Source organism: Heterodontus francisci, chromosome 43 (assembly GCF_036365525.1).
Source record: "Heterodontus francisci isolate sHetFra1 chromosome 43, sHetFra1.hap1, whole genome shotgun sequence".
NCBI classification, from domain to species: Eukaryota; Metazoa; Chordata; class Chondrichthyes; order Heterodontiformes; family Heterodontidae; genus Heterodontus; species Heterodontus francisci.
In genome coordinates, this window is record NC_090413.1 from 12,988,991 (window position 1) to 13,007,991 (window position 19,001).

The 19,001-nt window shown below is 45.5% G+C and overlaps 2 protein-coding genes across 2 annotated transcripts in view; one reads left to right on the forward strand and one right to left on the reverse strand.

Moving 5' to 3' along the window:
* tecrb (trans-2,3-enoyl-CoA reductase b) overlaps nucleotides 1–19,001 on the reverse strand; it is a 63,145-nt gene that overhangs the window by 37,920 nt on the left and 6,224 nt on the right. The window lies entirely within an intron of this gene.
* nxnl1 (nucleoredoxin like 1) overlaps nucleotides 1,958–19,001 on the forward strand; it is a 35,324-nt gene continuing 18,280 nt past the window's right edge. The window contains exon 1 of the mRNA XM_068020914.1: nucleotides 1,958–2,010. The gene's annotated coding sequence lies outside the window, so the exon portion shown is untranslated. The remainder of the gene's footprint in view (nucleotides 2,011–19,001) is intronic.

Below are 19,001 nucleotides of genomic sequence, written 5' to 3' on the forward strand. Positions count from 1 at the left end.
GCTGGTCTGATTAGTAAGTTTGCGGACGACACAAAGGTTGGTGGAGTTGCGGATAATGATGAGGATTGTCAGAGGATACAGATCGGTTGGAGACTTGGGTGGAGAAATAGCAGATGGAGTTTAATCCGGACAAATGTGAGGTAATGCATTTTGGAAGGTCTAATGCAGGTGGGAGGTATACAGTAAATGGCAGAACCCTTAGGAGTATTGACAGGCAGAGAGATCTGGGCGTACAGGTCCGCAGGTCACTGAAAGTGGCAACGCAGGTGGATAAGGTAGTCAAGAAGGCATACGGCATGCTTGCCTTCATCGGTCGGGGCATAGAGTATAAAAATTGGCAAGTCATGCTGCAGCTGTACAGAACCTTTGTTAGGCCACACTTAGAATATTGTGTGCAATTCTGGTCGCCACACTACCAGAAGGACGTGGAGGCTTTGGAGAGAGTACAGAGGAGGTTTACCAGGATGTTGCCTGCTCTGGAGGGCATTAGCTATGAGGAGAGGTTGGAAAAACTCGGATTGTTTTCACTGGAACGACGGAGGTGGAGGGGCGACATGATAGAGGTTTACAAAGTTATGAGCGGCATGGACAGAGTGGATAGTCAGAAGCTTTTTCCCAGGGTGGAAGAGTCAGTTACTAGGGGACATAGGTTTAAGGTGCGAGGGGCAAAGTTTAGAGGGGATGTGCGAGGCAAGTTCTTTACACAGAGGGTGGTGAGTGCCTGGAACTTGCTGCCAGGGGAGGTGGTGGAAGCAGATACGATAGCGACATTTAAGAGACATCTTGACAAATATATGAATAGGATGGGAATAGAGGGATATGGGCCCCGGAAGTGCAGAAGGTGTTAGTTTCGGCAGGCATCAAGATCGGCGCAGGCTTGGAGGGCCGAATGGCCTGTTCCTGTGCTGTACTGTTCTTTGTTCTTTGAGAGATAGAGGGGTAGAAGCATTAATGGAGGGAATTCCAGAGCTTCGGGGCATGGCAGCTGAAGGCACTGTTGCCAAAGGTGCAGTGATTAAAACTGGGAATGCGCAAGAGGCCAGTACTGGAGGAGTGCAGAGACCTCGCAATGCTGGAGAAGGTTACAGAGATATTGGATGGCCTCGCCCCTCCCCATTAGTACTTTAACCCAGGTTGGGGGGGGGGGGGGGGGGGGGTATAAGAGAAAAAAAAAGTTTTTTGGTGCAGAGCTACAGAAGATAGGAAAAATAAAGTTTCCATTTAAAATTTTCTTTATTTGCATTTTAATTGTGTTGTCAAAATAAAATCCAGACAACAAATTCAGAGAGTGATAATTTGAATCGCTAAATTATTTTGCTGCACACAAGATTATTTGGACAAGTTTCAAACTCTTCTTGACTATTTTCTTTAGCCACTAGACCATGAGTGGGGGGAGGCTGAGTCCTCACACTGCAGCATGTATGTACTTCAGTAAAGCCAGGCCACCTAGTACTAATTGATATCTCTTGCTCGCTGGCTTGCCCAGTTTGGATTTCTTGGAGCTGGAGTTTTGGACAGGGCTATTCTTGACGCCGTTGCCTCATGTCCTGAGTCATAACCCGAGATCTGTTAGTGTCAGCAGCTCAGGGACTTCTGCGAATTAGAGGGACCAAGGTTTTAAACTTTCTCCATGGCTCAGAACTCTCAAAGATGGAAAGACTCCTCACTGGGCACAAACGACATTTACTTCATGCCCTGATATGGCTGAAGAGCAAGTTGTGCTGCAGACAGGGCTCTGGAGAGCTCTGCAGACAGGGCAGTGCAAAAGCAAGCTGAGCATTGCATTAATGTGCAAATAGTAGCACCTTATTTGCAGCTGTTAAAACTGAGCACCGAGCTCAGCTTGTGTCGGTCATATTAATAGAAGCCACAGGCAGGAACAAATACAGTGGGCAGTGCACAAAGGGAACGATGACTGTCACACACCCGTCCTTCACAAGGAGACCAGAGTGTGTAGCAGAAATGGACTCGACCTGGAACCCTGGCTCCATAATCATCTTCAGACAAACAGTAAGCTACCCAACATTTTAATCTAGCACGATTTGTTCTCTGCGATATAATTTTTCACATGTTGTAAGAGACGGTTTAAGAGAAGTCGCAGGAGGTATGACACAGTGGGGTCCCACAAGTAAAATCTCGACAGCAAAGTTGTATGATTGCAAAGATACAGGTCTTAGGGTCTTTGAATAATTGGGATCGGAGCAGGTTAAGAATAACTGAAGAGACTCTCAGAGAATGAAGACCTTGGAGACAGAATGTCATCCAGTTGTCCGCAGTGAAGTCAGAACACGGGTAAGCTCTTAACACTTGGCTCCATGTGAAGTAGCTGGTGATTTATGTGGCAGCTTGTTGGGGGTGAAGGAGGAGGAAAAAACAAATCTGTTTTCATGAGTTGCAACCAGTATTCTGCCGTAATTTCCTCCAACCAAGACCGCCGGAGTTTTAAAGTGGTTGCCACTGGGCTATTCCCACTCTCCCATCCCTTAGTTCACCTTCCCACAACAAGGCAGTTGGAAACGTTCACAGCAAGCCTCCCAAACAGATGAAGCATTTAAACAACGCTCTTGCTATTTTACCAAATGTAGACAGTCTACAGCATTTCTAGCCACTTATACCCAGACAGCCTCAGTTGGGAGAAGCTATGCAGCAGCTCTATATAAAGTGTTCTCAACGCCAACTGCTGAGTGCTGCCTCGCAGTGAAGTACTAAGTGCCGTGACTATTGGTAGGCACATTCTGCTTTAAGAATAGCAACAGTTAAGCAACTAGCGGCATTCCACAAAACGTGGATAGTCTAAAGTAAACAACTGGAAAACACAGGAAACCTGCACGTTCAAGACGAACAACTGATTTTAGACCTATGATTCCCAAAAGCTCTCCACCTCTGGAGCTTTCCTTGTGTCAGGTCTGGGTCTATTGTAGAGTAACTGAGAGATTGACTGCTGTGATTTGTCAACAACTCCATTATCATTGGCTGGTAGAAGGTAAACTGGATGAAGCTTGGTCTTTTATCATTGGGCAATACTTATGTAGCACCAGAGCTCAATCACACCTCAAACATGCATACCGTTACATGGCTTTAGGTAAATGGTGTAGTGTAAATTAAAAGGATGGCTTTGGATTAGCTCCATCTTTGGGACAACTTTTGTCAGCAGCAAAATATCAATGCAACAGTAGGACACTGAGCCACATAAGGAGATATTAGATCAGATGGCCAAAAACTTGGTCAAAGTGGTAGGTTTTAAGGAGTGTCTTAAAGACGGAAAGCGAGGTCGACAGGCAGAGGGGTGTAGGGACGGAATTCAAGCTTAGGGCCTAGGTAACTGAAGATGCAGCCGTCAATGGTAGCGGGATTAAAATCACAGATGCTCAAGAGGCCAGAATTAGAGGAGAGAAAATATCTCGGAGGGTTGTGGGACTGGAGGAGATTAGAGATAGGGAGGGGTGAGGCCATGGAGGCATTTGAAAACAAGTACAAAAATTTTAAATTCAAGCCAATGCTTGACCGGGAGCCAATGTAGGTCAGCGAGCACAGGGGTGATGGCTGAAAGTGACTTGGTGCAAGTTAAGACATGGGCAGCAGAGTTTTGGATGACCTCAAGTTTACAGAGAGTAGACTGCGGGAGATCAGTGAGGAGCATGTTCAAATAGTCAAGTCTAGAGTTAACGAAGGCATAAAATTAGGGTTTCAGCAGATGAGCTGAGACACGGTGAAGTCGGACGAGGTTATAGAGGTAGAAATAGGCAGTCTAAGTAATGGTGCGGATACGTGGTCAGAAGCTCAGCTCGGGGTTAAATGTGATACCAAGGTGGCAAACAGACTGCCTTAATCTCAGACTGTTGTCAGAGAAGGTTGGAGTCAGTAGCTAGAGAACAGAGTTTGGAGTGGGGACCGAAAACAATGGCTCTTGTCTTTTCAATATTTAATTGGAGGAGATTTCTGCTCATCCAGTACTGGATGTCAGATAATCAGTCTGATAATTTAGCAACAGTGGAGGAGTCAAGAAAAGTGGTGGTGAGGTAGAGCCGAGCAGTTGTCAGCATACAGGTGAAAACTAAACGCTGTGCTTTCAGATGACATTGCTGAGAGGCAGCATGTGGATACGAAATAGGAGGGGGTCAAGGATAGACCATTGGGGCACACCAGAGGTAATGGTGTGGGAGCAGGAAGTGAAGCTATTGCAAGTGATACTCTGGCAACAATTAGATGGATAAGAATGGAACCAAGTGAGAGCAGTCCCACCCAGCTGGAGGACAGTGGAGAGGTGTTGGAGGAGGATGGTGTGGTCAACTGTGTCAAAGGCTGCAGACAGATAGAAAAGGATGAGGAGGGAAAGTTCACCCTCTGTCACCGTCACATAAGATGTCATTCGTGACTTTCATCAGAATGGTTGCGGTACTGTGACAGGGGCGGAAACCATATTGGTAGAATTCAAACATGGAGTTCTGGGAAAGACGGGCACGGATTTGGTGGTGACCACATGTTCAAGGATTTGGGAGGCGAAAGTGAGGTTGGAGATGGGACAGTAGTTTGCAATGATGGTGGGTTCAAGAGTTGGTTATTTGAGATGATGAATGATGACAGCCGATTTAAAAGGCGAGAAGGACAACACGTGAAAAAGATAACCATTCACAATATCGGCTAACATGGGGACCAGGATAGGACGTTGGGTGGTCAGCAGTTTAGTGGGAATAGGTCATTCATCTATGTAATGAATCTGAGGAAACAAATCAAAAAGGTTTCTGTAAAGAACTCTGGATTTTGGATATTTTGTGTTTGAAGCAGTTTCCAATGCCCATTGATGCAATCACAATATACCTTTAAATCGCACAGCAACACTCCAAGTAGAGTGGGACACTGATCTCACTGGGGTCATTTTAAACTTTGGGTGATTTCACATAAGCCGTTTAGAAGGGTGGTACACCTGTCACACTAACACGGCTGTCCTGGGTAATACAGTAATCAGGGGTGCTATTAATCTGCATATAGACTGGGTAAACCTAATGAGCACTAATGCTGTGGAGGACAAGTTTCTGGAGTGTGTTAAGGATGGTTTTCCAGCACAGTATGTTGAGGAACTGACTGGAGAAAAGGCTATTTTAGATCTAATATTATGTCATGAGAAAGGGATCATTAATAATCTTGTTGCAAAAGAACCTTTAGGGATGAGTGACCATAATATGATAATGTAAAACTCTATTTGAAAGTGAGGTAGTTCAACTGTAGCTAAAAGAAAGTTAAGGATTGCATAAGATTAAAAGAAAAGGCCTATAAAGTTGACAGAAATAGCAGTAAACCTGAGGATTGGGAGGATTTTAGAATACAGCAAAGGAAGACGAAGAAACTGATCGAGAAAGGGAGAATAGAATATGAATGCAAGTTGGCAAAAAATATAAAAACAAACTGTAAAAGCTTCTATAGGTACGTAAAAAGGAAATGTTTGACTAAGACAAATGTTGGTCCATTACAGGCAGAGTTAGGAACATTTATAATGGGGAATAGAGAAATGGCTAAATGATTACTTTGTGTTTGTCTTCATGGAGAAAGATACAAGAAATCCCCTAGAATTAGAGATCCAAGGGATATGGGGGGGGAAAAATGAGGAATTGAAGGAAATTAGTATTAGTAAAAGGTTGTATTGGAGAAATTAATGGGGCTGAAGGTTGATAAGTCCCCAGGACCTGATATTCTACATCCCAGAGTGTTAAAGAGGTAGCTATGGAGATAGTGGATGCATTGGTGATCATTCTTCCAAAATGCCATAGATTCTTGAACAGTTCCTGCAGATTGGAAGGTTGCAAATGTCACCCCACTATTTAAGAAGGGAGGGAGGGAGAAAACAGGGAATTACAGACCTGTTAGCCTTACATCATTCGTTGGGAAAATGCTAGAATCTATTCTAAAGGATATGATAAATGGACACTTGGATAATAATGATCTGATTGGGCATAGTCATAGATTTGTGAATGAAAAATCATGTTTGATGAACCGGTTAGTGTTTTTTGAAGATGTTACTAGCAGAATTATAAAGGGGAGTCAGTAGATCTGGTATACTTGGATTTTCAAAAGGCCTTTGATAAACTCCCTCACAGGAGGTTGGTTAGCAAAATTAAAGCAGGAGATAGGAGGTAATATACTGGCATGGATTAATGATTGGTTAACAGGCAGAAAACAGAGTAGGAATAAATAGGTCACTCTCATATCGGCAGGCTGGAACTAGTGGGATACCACAGGGATCAGTATTTGGGCCCCAGCTGTTCACAATCTACAGCAATAATTTGGATATAATGACCAAATGTAGTATTTCCAAGGTCGCAGATGACACAAAACCGGGTAGGAATAGGTGTTGTGAGGAAGATGCAAAGCAGTTTCAAGGGGATTTGGAAAGACTTAGTGAGTGGGCAAGCACGTGGCAGATGGAATATTATGTGGAAAAATGTGAGGTTATCCACTTTGGTAGGAGGAACAGATGTGCAGAGTATTTCTTAAATGGTAAAAGATTAGAAAGCATAGATGTACAAAGGGACTTGGGTGTCCTTGTCAATAAATCACTGAAAACTAACATGCAGGTGCAGCAAGCAATTAAGGCGGCTAATGGTATGTTAGCCTTTATTGCAAGAGGGTTTGAGTATAGGAGTAGTGAAGTCTTGCTTCAATAGTATGGAACCTTGGTTAGACTGCACCTGGAGTACTGTGTGCAGTTTTGGTCCCCTTACCTTAGGAAGGATATTATTGCCATAGAGGGAGTGCAACAAAGGTTTACTAGACTTGTTCCCGGTATGGCGGGACTGTCCTATGAAGAGAGATTAGGGAAATAGGGCCTGTTTTTTCTAGAGTTATGAAGAAGGAGGTGTAATCTCATTGAAACCTACAAAATACTTAAAGGGATAGCCAGGGTAGATGCAGCTAACATGTTTCCCCTGGCTAGGGGAGTCTAGATCCAGGGAACACAATTTCAAAATAAATTAGGACAGAGATGAGGAGAAATTTCTTCACTCGGAGGGTTGTGGAATCTTTGGAATTCTCTACGGCAGAGGGCTGTGGAAGCTCAGTCAGAGTATGTTTAAAGCAGAGATTGACAGATTTCTAAATACAAATGACATAAGGGGATATGGGGATACTGTGGGAAAAAGGCATTGAAGTAGATGATCCGCCATGATTGTATTGAATGGTGCAGCAGGCTCAATGGGTTGAATGGCCTACTCCTGCTCCTATGTTCCTAAGGCGAGCTCAGGGAGGACAACAATCTCCCGTGGAGTAGATGAACACCCCAACCAATTGCCCTCCTCAGTGAAGTCAGTGGAAGGGGAATATGCCAGGCTTTATTATTGACAGATTTCCTTCCAGGCAATTTCACCTGTTTTTTTTTTTTTGCAACTCGGGGAAAAAAACAGAACTCAAGACACAAGGAATAGGAGAGTTGAGAGGGTGCAGACAAATGAAGAAGTCACACTTCTCCAGGTGTTTTTCTTCAACCAACAATACCAAAAACAACAACTTGCAATTCTATAGCATCTTAACATAATTAAACTTCCTGTTACAACCAGGTGAGAAAGAGGTCTAGGGTTCCCTTTCAACTTTCACCTGGTCTTACTGTAACAGGGTTTAATTTAAACACACCGTGTTTTTAGCTCCCTTGTGGATCCTTTTGCGCCACTTCCAATTAGAAGGCAAATAAACCAGCACAAACAGGCTTTCTTCGGTTTAAAGAAAAGTTGAAATTTATTAAACTCTAATTCGGTTAATGCCTATGGATACAGGATGCATCCCATGCTAGCATGCATATGCGATACATACCTGCAAATAGAGACAGAAAAGAGCAGAAGAAAAATAAAGTAGAAAAGTTTGAGGCAATATCTGAAGAGTTGTTGTTCCGGTTCTTTGAGCTCACTGTAGAGTCCTTGATCTTGCTTTTCGTTGGGGCCCAGTATTCTTCTTAAACCTTGCTCGCTGTAGGAGACTTTTATCTCTTGGGGTTCACATGTCTACAGTGTATCCAGAGGCTTGTGAGAAAGAGATGGGAGCAGACAGGAGAGATCTTCAGTCCAGGAGCAAACAGACACTCTGCCTTAAAACTGTCTGCGGCCAGTTCAAAAGAAAACTCTGGAACAGCCAGATAGTCATGTGACCAGCTGGTTTAACCAGCCCTGGCCCTTGTGGATTGTATCCTCCTTAGCAGGCCCTGGATTACACTTCCTCACCTTCGATGTCTGTTAGTATGTATATTTTCTTTTCAGCCACGGCTGATCTGTTTAACAAGTCATTTCCTCACTCCAACAACAGTTAAAAATCAATGTTCATGACAAAACTAATGTGCCTCATTCTTGGCAGATGGGGGCCTAGCATGACATTCCCAAAGAGCGTTATCAAAGACAATTTGACACTGAGCGACAGAGATAATGGGGCCGACAGCCAAAGGTTTGGTCAGATTGGTTTTAAAGCAGCATCTTAAAGAGGCGGAGATGCAGAGAGGTTTAGGGAGGGAGTCACAGAGCTTAGGACTCAGGCAGCTGAAGGCACGGCCGCCAATGGTGGAGCGGTTAAAATCGGCAATGCTCAAGTAGCCAGAATTGGAGGGATGCAGATATCGGAGGCGGCGGCTGGAGGAGGTTAGAGAGCTCAGGAAGGCTATATGGAGGGATTTGAAAACAATGATGAGAAATTTAAAAATTGAGGTGTTGCTCAACCAGGAGCCAATACAAATCAATGTGCAGAGGGGTGATGGGATTTGGAGCAAGTTAGGATATGGTATCAGAGTCTTTGACACATTCAAGTTTATGGAGGGTAGAACATTGGAGGCAGGTTACGAGTGCACTGGAATAGTCGAGTCTAGAGGTAAAAAGGCATGGATGAGGCTTTCAGTACCAAATGAGCTGAGGTGGGGCGAAGTTGGGCAACGTTAGAGACGGAAATAGGCAATTTTAGCGATGGCACGGATATGCATTTCGAAGCACAAACACACGACAATGCAACAAAGACAATGGCCAGCCATTTCAGTGCTATTTGTGCAGCCTAGCTCTTGTAAAAATGGCTGTGGAATTGCTGTTATAACACAAGCTGCACAAATTTGAGCTCATCCAAAACTGCTGTCCGTGTTCTAACTCGCACCATCCTATCCACCTATACTGGCTCCGGGTCTGGCAATGCCTCAATCTTAAAATTCTCACCCTGGTTTTCAAATCCCTCCACTGCCTCATCCCTCTCCATCTCTGTAATCGCCTCAGATATCTCCGCTCTACCAATTCTGGTCTCAATTATGAGGAAGAGCAGGGGAGTGGGACTAATTGGATAGCTCTTCCAAAGAGCCAGCACAGGCATGATGGGCTGAATAGCCTCCTTCTGTGCTGCATCATTCTCTTGTACATTCCCAATTTCCTTCACTCTACCATTGCTGGTTGTTCCTTTAGTTGTTTAGGCCCTAAACTCTGGCATTCCCTCCCTAAACCTCCCCATCTCTCCTCCTTTACAATGTTCTTTAAAATCTACCTTAGACCAAGCTTTTAATCATCTGTGCTAACATCTGTGTTGCTCAGTGTTAAAGTTGTTTAGTAATGCTTATTTATACTAATCCCATATTCCCTACCACATCCCCACAATTCTCCTACTACCTACCTACACTAGGGGCAATTTACAATGCCCAATTTACCTATTAACCTGCAAGTCTTTGGCTGTGGGAGGAAACCGGAGCACCCGGAGGAAACCCACACGGTCACAAGGAGAACTTGCAAACTGCACACAGGCAGTACCCAGAACCAAACCCGGGTCGCTGGAGCTGTGAGGCTGCGATGCTAACCACTGCGCCACCTTTCATCCTCTCTGCCTACAGAACCAAGTGAGGATCCCATTACACTCTTCACCTATAAAACAGAAATGGTCAGGCTACTGCCTCAGTTTCTTACATGAAGTGACTCCCTTGCCCTTAAAAACCCATACCCCACCATGGCCTCTTTCTATCCTAGCCCTGAACCCAACAATATATGCCAGCTTGGCCTCAGACTCATCTGCGACTTCCTATTCCGACCCAGAATTTATTTACCTCTGTTCAGTCCAACGTTCAGACTCTTACATCTCAAAACTGCCGTGGTCACACCATCCTTTCAAAGCCTGCCCTCCACTCCAACAACTCCATTTCTACCCTGGTTAAAGTTACCAACATTCACACTGACTGCAGCTTTTTATCCCCCAACCTCTCCAGATTTGCTTGAGGAAAGTCCTCCTGTGTCCTACCTTTGTGGTGCCACTCTTTAATGGTTCAATTCCCAGCCGTGGCTCAGTGAGCAGCACTCTAACCCAAGACAGAACGTCGTGGATTCCAGCCCCACTTCAGAGACTTGAGCACATAAATCGAGGCTGACACTCCCAGTGGAGTACTGAGGGAGTGCTGCACTGTCAGATGGGAGTGTAGTCACTATTGTAATGTAGGAAATGCAGCAGCCAATTTGTGCACAGCAAGCTCCCACACAGCAGATAGTTAAGTGACCAGATGTTTTAGCGATAAACATTGGCCAGATTGCCAGGACACTCTTCGAGGCGGCAGACGGGGCCTTGCTTTAACATTTCTTCTGAAAAATGGCACCTGCGACAGTGTAGCACTCCCTCAGCACTGCACTGGAGTGAGCGCCTAGATTTTTGAGCTCAAGACTTTGAATGGGACTCAAACCCACTGCCTTCGGACTCAGAGGAGAGAGAAGAGTGCTATCCAATGACACCTTGCAAGTGCTAAGTGCAAATGGGTTTCTGCTCAGACACCATTTGAGTCAGAGTTTAATCAGAGCACATCCCAAGGCAGGGAATGCCTGAAGCTGTGCCAGTGTATATTTAGCATGGTGCAGTAATGTGGTGTTTGATGTAGATGAGTATAGGATATCAGGTTTATATACCTTTGCAGAGCTAAACTTTGACTTATTTCTACCAGCTCTAAAAAACCTTTCCGTGTGTCAGCCTGAGCTGCACCCTGTCTGATAGCCATTGCTGTCACTGTGGATTCACTCCCGACTGTCAGCTAGAAACAGCCCTTAGTAAACGGAGCAACGTAGAGTCATCTAATGTCACCTTGCCGTCAGCTTCTGTGAGAAGTCGACGCAGGCCACTCTCATACTCCTCTAAACAGTAGATTATAGAGCAACATTCAGAGGAGCTGAATAGGTCAGGTTACTATTCTCCATGGGGGCACTGCATACTTGCAAAGCAACACTGTCGATTAAGCATTCAAACTGGAGCAGAATGGCCTGGGTCCAAGCCAAGTTAGCTGATTTCCTTTCTCCAGCTAAAGTTAGCTTGGTTGGTGGTGGTTGGGGGTGGGGGGGGGGGGGGGGGGGGGGGGGAGGGGGAGGGGGCTGTTTCTAGCTGACAGTCCAGAGTTTAACATGAATCCACAGTGACAGCAATGGCTATCGGGGTGGGGAGGAAAAATAAAGAGAGGGGAGGCAGGGGGCAGTAGATCCCTCCCCACCTTCAGGCTCGGGCAAAACCAGCTGGCTTTAAACAGACCAGACTAATGGGCAGCAACTAATTCCTGGTAACTGTTACATACCTCCGTGTCAGACATCTGAACATGATGATTTACGATGGAAACTGATTTCTAAAGCAGGCCTATTTTGACTGACCACGAAGAGAGACACTGGGTTGCATCATCGCCAGAAAAGCAATTCTGCAAATGCCCCTTTAAAGGTCAGCTGTGGCTCAGTGATGGCATTCTGGCCTCCCAGTAAGAAGATCGTGGGTTTCAGGCCCACTCCAGACTTGAACACAAATTCTCGGCTAGTACTCCCAGTGCAGTGCTGAGGGAGCGCTGCGCGTGTCGTCATTCGGGTGAGATGGTCAAGAGAGGAGTCATAGCTGGTACACCAGGAGAAGCCCTCCACTTCAAACTGTGCCGTGTGGTCTTTTACAGTCAGCACGGCTTAACGTCTCATCCGAAAGAAGGGAACTCCAACAGTGCAGCATTCCCTCAGATTATGTGGAACTTGAACCCACAACTGTCTGACTCGCAGGTTGAGTGTGCTGCCTATGGAACCTGCAGTGTATTTGCTTTATCCATAATCCAAGGAAAGTAAATGGGATCTTGGGCTTCATAAGTAGAGGTACAGAGTACAAAAGCAGGGAACATTTATAAAGTTCTAGTTGGCCGTAATTGGAGTATTGCATCCAGTTCTGGTGACCGCACTTTAGAATGTGAGGGTCCTTGAGAGGGTGCAGAGGAGATTTACCAGAACGGTTCCAGGAACAGAGGATTTTAGCTACAAAGTTAGATTGGAGAAGCTGAAATTGTTCTCTATAGAGCAAAGGAGGCTGAGGCACATGGGCGACTAATTATCGGTAACTGTTACACACCTCCAGGTTAGATATCTGGAGGCAATGAATTATGACAGCTTTAGATAAGCTAGACAAAGGAAAGCTGTCCCCATTAGCTGATAGTACAAGGACTAGGGGGACATAGGATTAAAAGTTTTGGGCAAGAGATGGAAGGAATAACTTTTCTTATGTAGCAAGTGGGAATGACCAGGAACTCACTGCCTACGGAGGGTGGTGGAAGCAGAGATGAATGATTTCAAAGGGAAAATGGATGGGCACTTATGGGAAATAAACTTACAGGGCTATGGGATGGAGCAGGGGAATGGGACTCATACCGAGGGCAGGTATGGACTCGATGAACCAAATGGCCTCCCTCTGTGCTCTAATGACTCTGACGTACATATACAGTGAAGTTCGAACAATCCCATGGCACCATTTTGAAGAACAGCAGGGGAGTTCATCCCAGTGTCCTAACCATATTTATCTCTTAACCAACATCACAAATAGATTATCTGGTCAACATCACATCGCTGTTTGAGAGCTTACTGCGTGTAAATTGACTGCTGCGTTTTCGACATTACAACAGTGATAACTCTTAGGAGCACCCAACCAGTGTGCCCTGTAACACTCTGCAAAAATGCCAGCATAGACTTGCTATGCTGTAAATTCCATCACTTTGGAATGTTCAGAGGTCACGAAAGGTGCAATCTAAATGCAATTCTCTCTTTTCTTTTTCCTAAGATGCTCCAGACACAGCCTGGATTTGGGCAGAATCTGCACTGGGTTTACTTTCCAGTTAGAACCTACAAGCACACTCAGGGCTCCAGTTATACTGGCTACCTCCTACCGCAGTACATTAGGGACAAGACTTGTGGGTGCGAGTGGAGCACTGGCATGATTGAGCCTAGAACGAGAACATACCCTACCCCAGCTAACAAGAGATGTCCTGTTATAAATGGCCATCGTTGGTGAGTACTACAAACCCCGCTCTATCATTTCAGAGAGACACCATGTAGGACTGGACTGTCGTTCATATACAGGCAACAGTTTCTGGTGAAGAACAGAAATTGCACATGGGGTCGGGTCTTGGACCCCTCATGCCCCACTCCCCCCTATACACTGTCTGGGTTTAGAGATCAGAATAGTACAACGTTTTCTTTATAGATTACATATGCAGTCAGAACAAGGGTAAAGGTCACCAACCACGACAGTGAATACAAGGTGGTTTTTAAATTTGCTGAACACCTGTTGAAACAGGAATCACCCTAAAACAATGAATCTGCATCTCTTCAGCAAGGGGGAAACTGGTGGTTGTTTTAAATGAGTCTCCTTTTCAAAAGGGTTTCAGGGTCAGTGATGATTTGATGAGATCGAGTCAACACCCCCACCCAGTGCCAAATCAAAGTACTGCAAAGACAAGAATGAGAGGCATAGCCACATTATCCATAGAATTCTACTATGCAACATTGCTCAGCAAGTCCACTCGATCCAGTCTCCGCACACTCTTATTTTTCTGCCTGAGTAATACTTTAAAAACCCCATTCACAAACTGAAGAGGTAGAGGTCAAAGGAAAAGAAAGAAAAACTATTTTAGATTTCTCTCCAATCCCTGGAGATTTCAGGTCAATCTTGCTGGGCTAAAGGCGAGGAAGGTCATTTAGATCATTAGAGCATTCATTCAGGAAAATCCTGTGGCCTGCCCCATCTCACCAAACCTTTACATAAACAATTTCGGATTTTGCCTCCACTGCCTGACCCAGAGTGCCTTCTATTGTGTGTGTCGATTACTCTGAAGGACTCCCTAATGACAGTTCTAAACTTGCCTTTCACTAGCTTGGACCCATTTTCCCTGACCCTACTCTCACAGTTTAGTTTGATGTGTTCCACATTAACAACTTGCATTTGTATAGCACTTTTATCAGAAGAAGTGCCAAGGTGCTTCACAGGAGTGTTATCAGATAATAAGTGACACCCAGCCGTCATGTGATACAGGGCAGAAAGGTAGGCTTTAAAGGAAGTGGAGGGGTTTAGGGAGGGAATTTCCGAATTTAGGGCCAAACCAGGAGCATGGTGGTCAGGGCGCTGAAACTCCAGCACTAGCACAGTACAAACAAAAATTAATCTACAGGGGTTTGCCAACCGCCTCAAAGCAGCAGGCTTCTGACATAGCAGCAGGCCTCAGATTTACAGTAATGTAAAGGCAGTTCAGAAACATCACACAAAAATTATTAAAATAAAAGCAATACTGCAGATGCTGGAAATCTGAAATAAAAACAAGAAATGCTGGAAATACTCAGCAGGTCTGGCAGCATCAGTGGAGGGAGAAGCAGAGTTAACGTTTCAGGTCAGTGAGTTCTGAAGAAGGGTCACTGACCCGAAACGTTAACTCTGCTTCTTTCTCCACAGATGCTGCCAGACCTGCTGAGTACTTCCAGCATTTCTTGTTTTTAATAACACAAAAATTACTTTCAGGTATAGACACTGTTACGGCAGTAACTCTGGCAGCCATGTTGCACTTGACAAGGCTCCACATGGAGTGGAAGGTTGTATTAAATAAAAACACTCATGGGATGTGGGCGTCGCTGGCTAGGCCAGCATTTATTGCCCATCCCGAATTGCCCTTGAAGGTGGTGGGAAGCTGCGTTCTTGAACCGCTGCAGTCCATGTGAGGTAGGTACACCCACAGTGCTGTTAGGAAGGGAGTTCCAGGATTTTGACCCAGCGACAGTGAAGGAACAGCGATATAGTTCCAAGTCAGCTTAATGTGCTTTGGTGGCCTTGATCGAAGGGTCAAGGTCAGGTAAGACACAAGAACTTCAGTGTCTCTTTCCCCTCCCCCAATTGCCCAAACTCAGTGGCCACCCAGACCAGGCACTGGGCTCAATATCTCAGTGGAAGGAGGAGCATCTGTGAAAATACAACACACCCTCAACATCCACCTACCAAATGTGCTCCAGTTCTGGAGTGGGGTGTGAACCCATTTCTGACTCAGATGCAAGTGCAATTCAGCCAATTTTCAAACACATCGACTTTTATTTGAATACAAAATGGTCGCTGCTTGGCGAGTACTCATTCATACTTGTAACTGCCCCATCTCTCCCACTCTTCCCAATTTTTCCTTTCTAATTTCCTCCCCTCTTTCACGAAAGGCAGCGACTTCCTTGCTGGAAGCTCCGGGACAGCTAGTCGTTCGCTGCTGTGGGCAAGTGGGCGCCAATCTTTCGCCCACATCTCACCATCATGTGCTGACAGACTGTCCCGTCACAGGCTCTCACCCAATATTCATTCCAGTAAAAAAAAGGTCCTGGGATTGGAAGGTCAAATGGTAACTCCCAGCCAACCTTCCATGAGGCACCATGCTGCAGCCAAGATGAGCTAACCCACTACACACTGGCAATCAAAATAAGGTCCTTCCTGGCAAAGGGAAGTCTACACTTGCGATTGTTTTGACAAGGTCCCACATGTCAGACTGGTTAAAACAATAAAATCCCGTGGGATCCAGGGAAATGCAGCAAGGTGGATACAAAATTGGCTCAGTGGCCGGAAACAAAGGGTAATTGTTGACGGCTGTTTTAGCGACTGGAGGGCTGTTTCCAGTGGCGTTCCACAGGGCTCAGTACTGGGTCCTCTACTTTTTGTGGTGTATATCAATGATTTGGACACAAGAGCAGGGAGCATGATCAAGAAGTTTGCGGATGACAAAGATTGGCCATGTGGTAGATAGCAAGGAGAACAGATGCAGGCTGCAGGAAGATAGGCAGAAAAATGGCAAATGGAATTCAACTTGGAGACGTGAGGGGCGATGCATTTGGGGAGGTCAAACTAGGCAAAGGAATACACAATTAATGGGAAAATACTGAGAAGTGTAGAGGAAGTAAGGGACTGGAGAGTGAATGTCTACAGACCTCTGAGGGTAGCAGGAGAGGTCAATAAGGTGGTTAAGAAGGCATATGGAATCCTTTCCTTTATCGGCCAAGGTATAGAAAACAAGAGCAGGGAGGTTATGCTGGAACTGTAGAATTCATTGGTTAGGCCACAATTTGAGTAGTGTGCGCAGTTCTGGTCACCTCATTACACAAAGGATGTAATAGGGTACAGAGGAGATTTACTAGGATGTTGCCAGGACTGGAAAAATGCAGCTATGAGGAAAGATTGGATAGGCTGGGGTTGCTCTCCTTCGAACAGAGATTGAAATGTACAAAAGTTTGAGGGGCCTGGATAGAGTGGAGGTGAAGGGTCTATTCACATTAGCAGAGAGGTGAGTGATGAGGGGGCACAGATTTAAAGTGATTGGTAGAAAAATTAGAGGGGAGATGAGGTAAAGCTTTTTCACTCCGAGAGTGGTAATGGTCTGGAACTCACTGCCTGAAAGAGTAGTTGAGGCAGAGATCCTCATCTCATTTCAAAAGGAGTCTGGACACCTCAAGTGCCGTAAGCTGCAGGGCTACGGACCAAATGCTGGAAGGTGGGATTAGAATAGGTGGATCGTTTTTTGGTTGGCACACAATGGGCCAAGTGGCCTCTTTCTGTGATTCTAAAAAATGATTCAGATGAATAGAAATCACAGCATGATCATACTAACTTACTACAGACACAAAGAAACCTTCGCCCTATGTTCTTTGATTGCGTATTGCTGACAGGTCTATTTGGCAGATGCACCTGACCTTTACTCAGTATCACAGTGGCACAGTCAACATCAGTACTTCCTGTAAGGTACAATCTGCAACCCCTGTATAGGAACACATTCCGTTCAGTATTTTATATAGAAAGGAAAGGAAAACAAATTACATTTCTACAACGTCTGTGCTGACCTCAGGACATCCCCAAGTGCTTTACAGCTAATGAAGTACGCTCATTGTTGTAATTTAGAAAATGCAGCAGCAAACTTGCACACAGCAAGCACAGAGCGGCACAGTGGCGCAGTGGTTAGCACCGCAGCCTCACAGCTCCAGCGACCCGGGTTCAATTCTGGGTACTGCCTGTGTGGAGTTTGCAAGTTCTCCCTGTGTCTGCGTGGGTTTCCTCCGGGTGCTCCGGTTTCCTCCCACAAGCCAAAGACTTGCAGGTTGCTAGGTTAATTGGCCATTATAAATTGCCCCTAGTATAGGTAGGTGGTAGGGAAATATAGGGACAGGTGGGGATGTGGTAGGAATATGGGATTAGTGTAGGATTAGTATCGATGGGTGGATGATGGTCGGCACAGACTCGGTGGGCCGAAGAGCCTGTTTCAGTGCTGTATCTCTAAACTAAACTAAACTAAACATCCTACAAACAGCAAAGTGACAATAGTCTGAATCTTGGTTGATGGGTCAATATTGGCCAGGACACCAGGAAGAACTCCCCTGCTCTTCAGAATAGTTTCATGGGATCTTTTACGTCCACCTCAGAGGGCAGACAGGCCTTGGTTTAACAGGTCATCCGAAAACCAGCACCTCAGGCAGTGCAGCACTCCCTCGGTACTGGAGTGTCAGCTTGGATTTTGTGCTTAAATCTCTGCAGTGGGACTCAAGCCCACAACTTACTAACTCAGTGGTGACAGTGTTATCCACTGAGCCACACCAGACACCTCTCGGGTCCATCTCATTCACCTCTCTTTCGAGGCAGAGGAGTGCCAGCTTTTCTAACCTGTTCCCAGGACTTAGTTGCCCAATACTGGATCAGCTGTGTGTGGTCCTTCTCTGCACCCAGGACTTGAATGGGTTCCCTAGTCCCTCAGTGATCAGAGCTGAGCGCATTACTCAAGGTGGAGCCCAGCACTGCAGACATCATCTTGGAGAAGTTGGGGCTGTTTTCCTTGGAGAAGAGAAGGCTGAGAGGTGATTTGATAGAGGTATTCTAAATCATGAGGTGTCTGGACAGAGTAGATATAGGGAGAAACTGTTCCCACTTGTGAAAGGATCCAGAACGAGAGGGCACAGATTTAAAGTAATTGGTAAAAGCAGCAAAAGCAACATGAGGAAAAACTTCTTCACACCGCGAGTGGTTAAGGTCTGGAATGCACTGCCCGAGCGTGTGGTGGAGGCAGCTTCAATTGAGGCATTCAAAAGGGAATTAGACAGTTATATGAAAAGGAAGAATGTGCAGGGTTATGGGGAGAAGCCAGGGGAATGACACTAAGTGACTTACTCAGAGCTGGTGAGGACACGATGGGACAAATGGCCTCCTTCTGCGCTGTAAAAATTCTGTGATTCTGCTTAAACACAAGTTGATGCACTAGATGATCTGCTGGCTGCACTGCACTGTTTAAATTTAAAAACTTGGACTTACCATTTATTGCCCGTCCCTAGTTGCCCGAAAAGATGGTAATGAACTACTTACTTAGCAACTGACTGCCTGGCTAGGCCACTTCAGAGGGCAGTTAAGAGTCAACCACACTGGTGTGGGACTCAAGTCACATACCCAGACAGAGTAACAGCAGGTTTCCTTCCCTAAAGGACGTTACTGAGCCAGTTGGGTTTTCAACTAAATTCGGCATGCACTGGCTTCAGACAGATACCTACTCTGAAATCTGGGGTAAAATGGCAAATGCTACATCGCACCCCTCTTCCCCGTCCCGTTCCCCCCCCCCCCCCCTACAACCCAATCAACTTTTCCAATGTGGACACTGTTCTATAAAGAGTGTTCCTCCATGCCCCCTGCCCCCAAACAAAAGTGTCCTATCAATGGCCAATATCCATCTCTCAACCAACACCTGAAGCAGATATTCT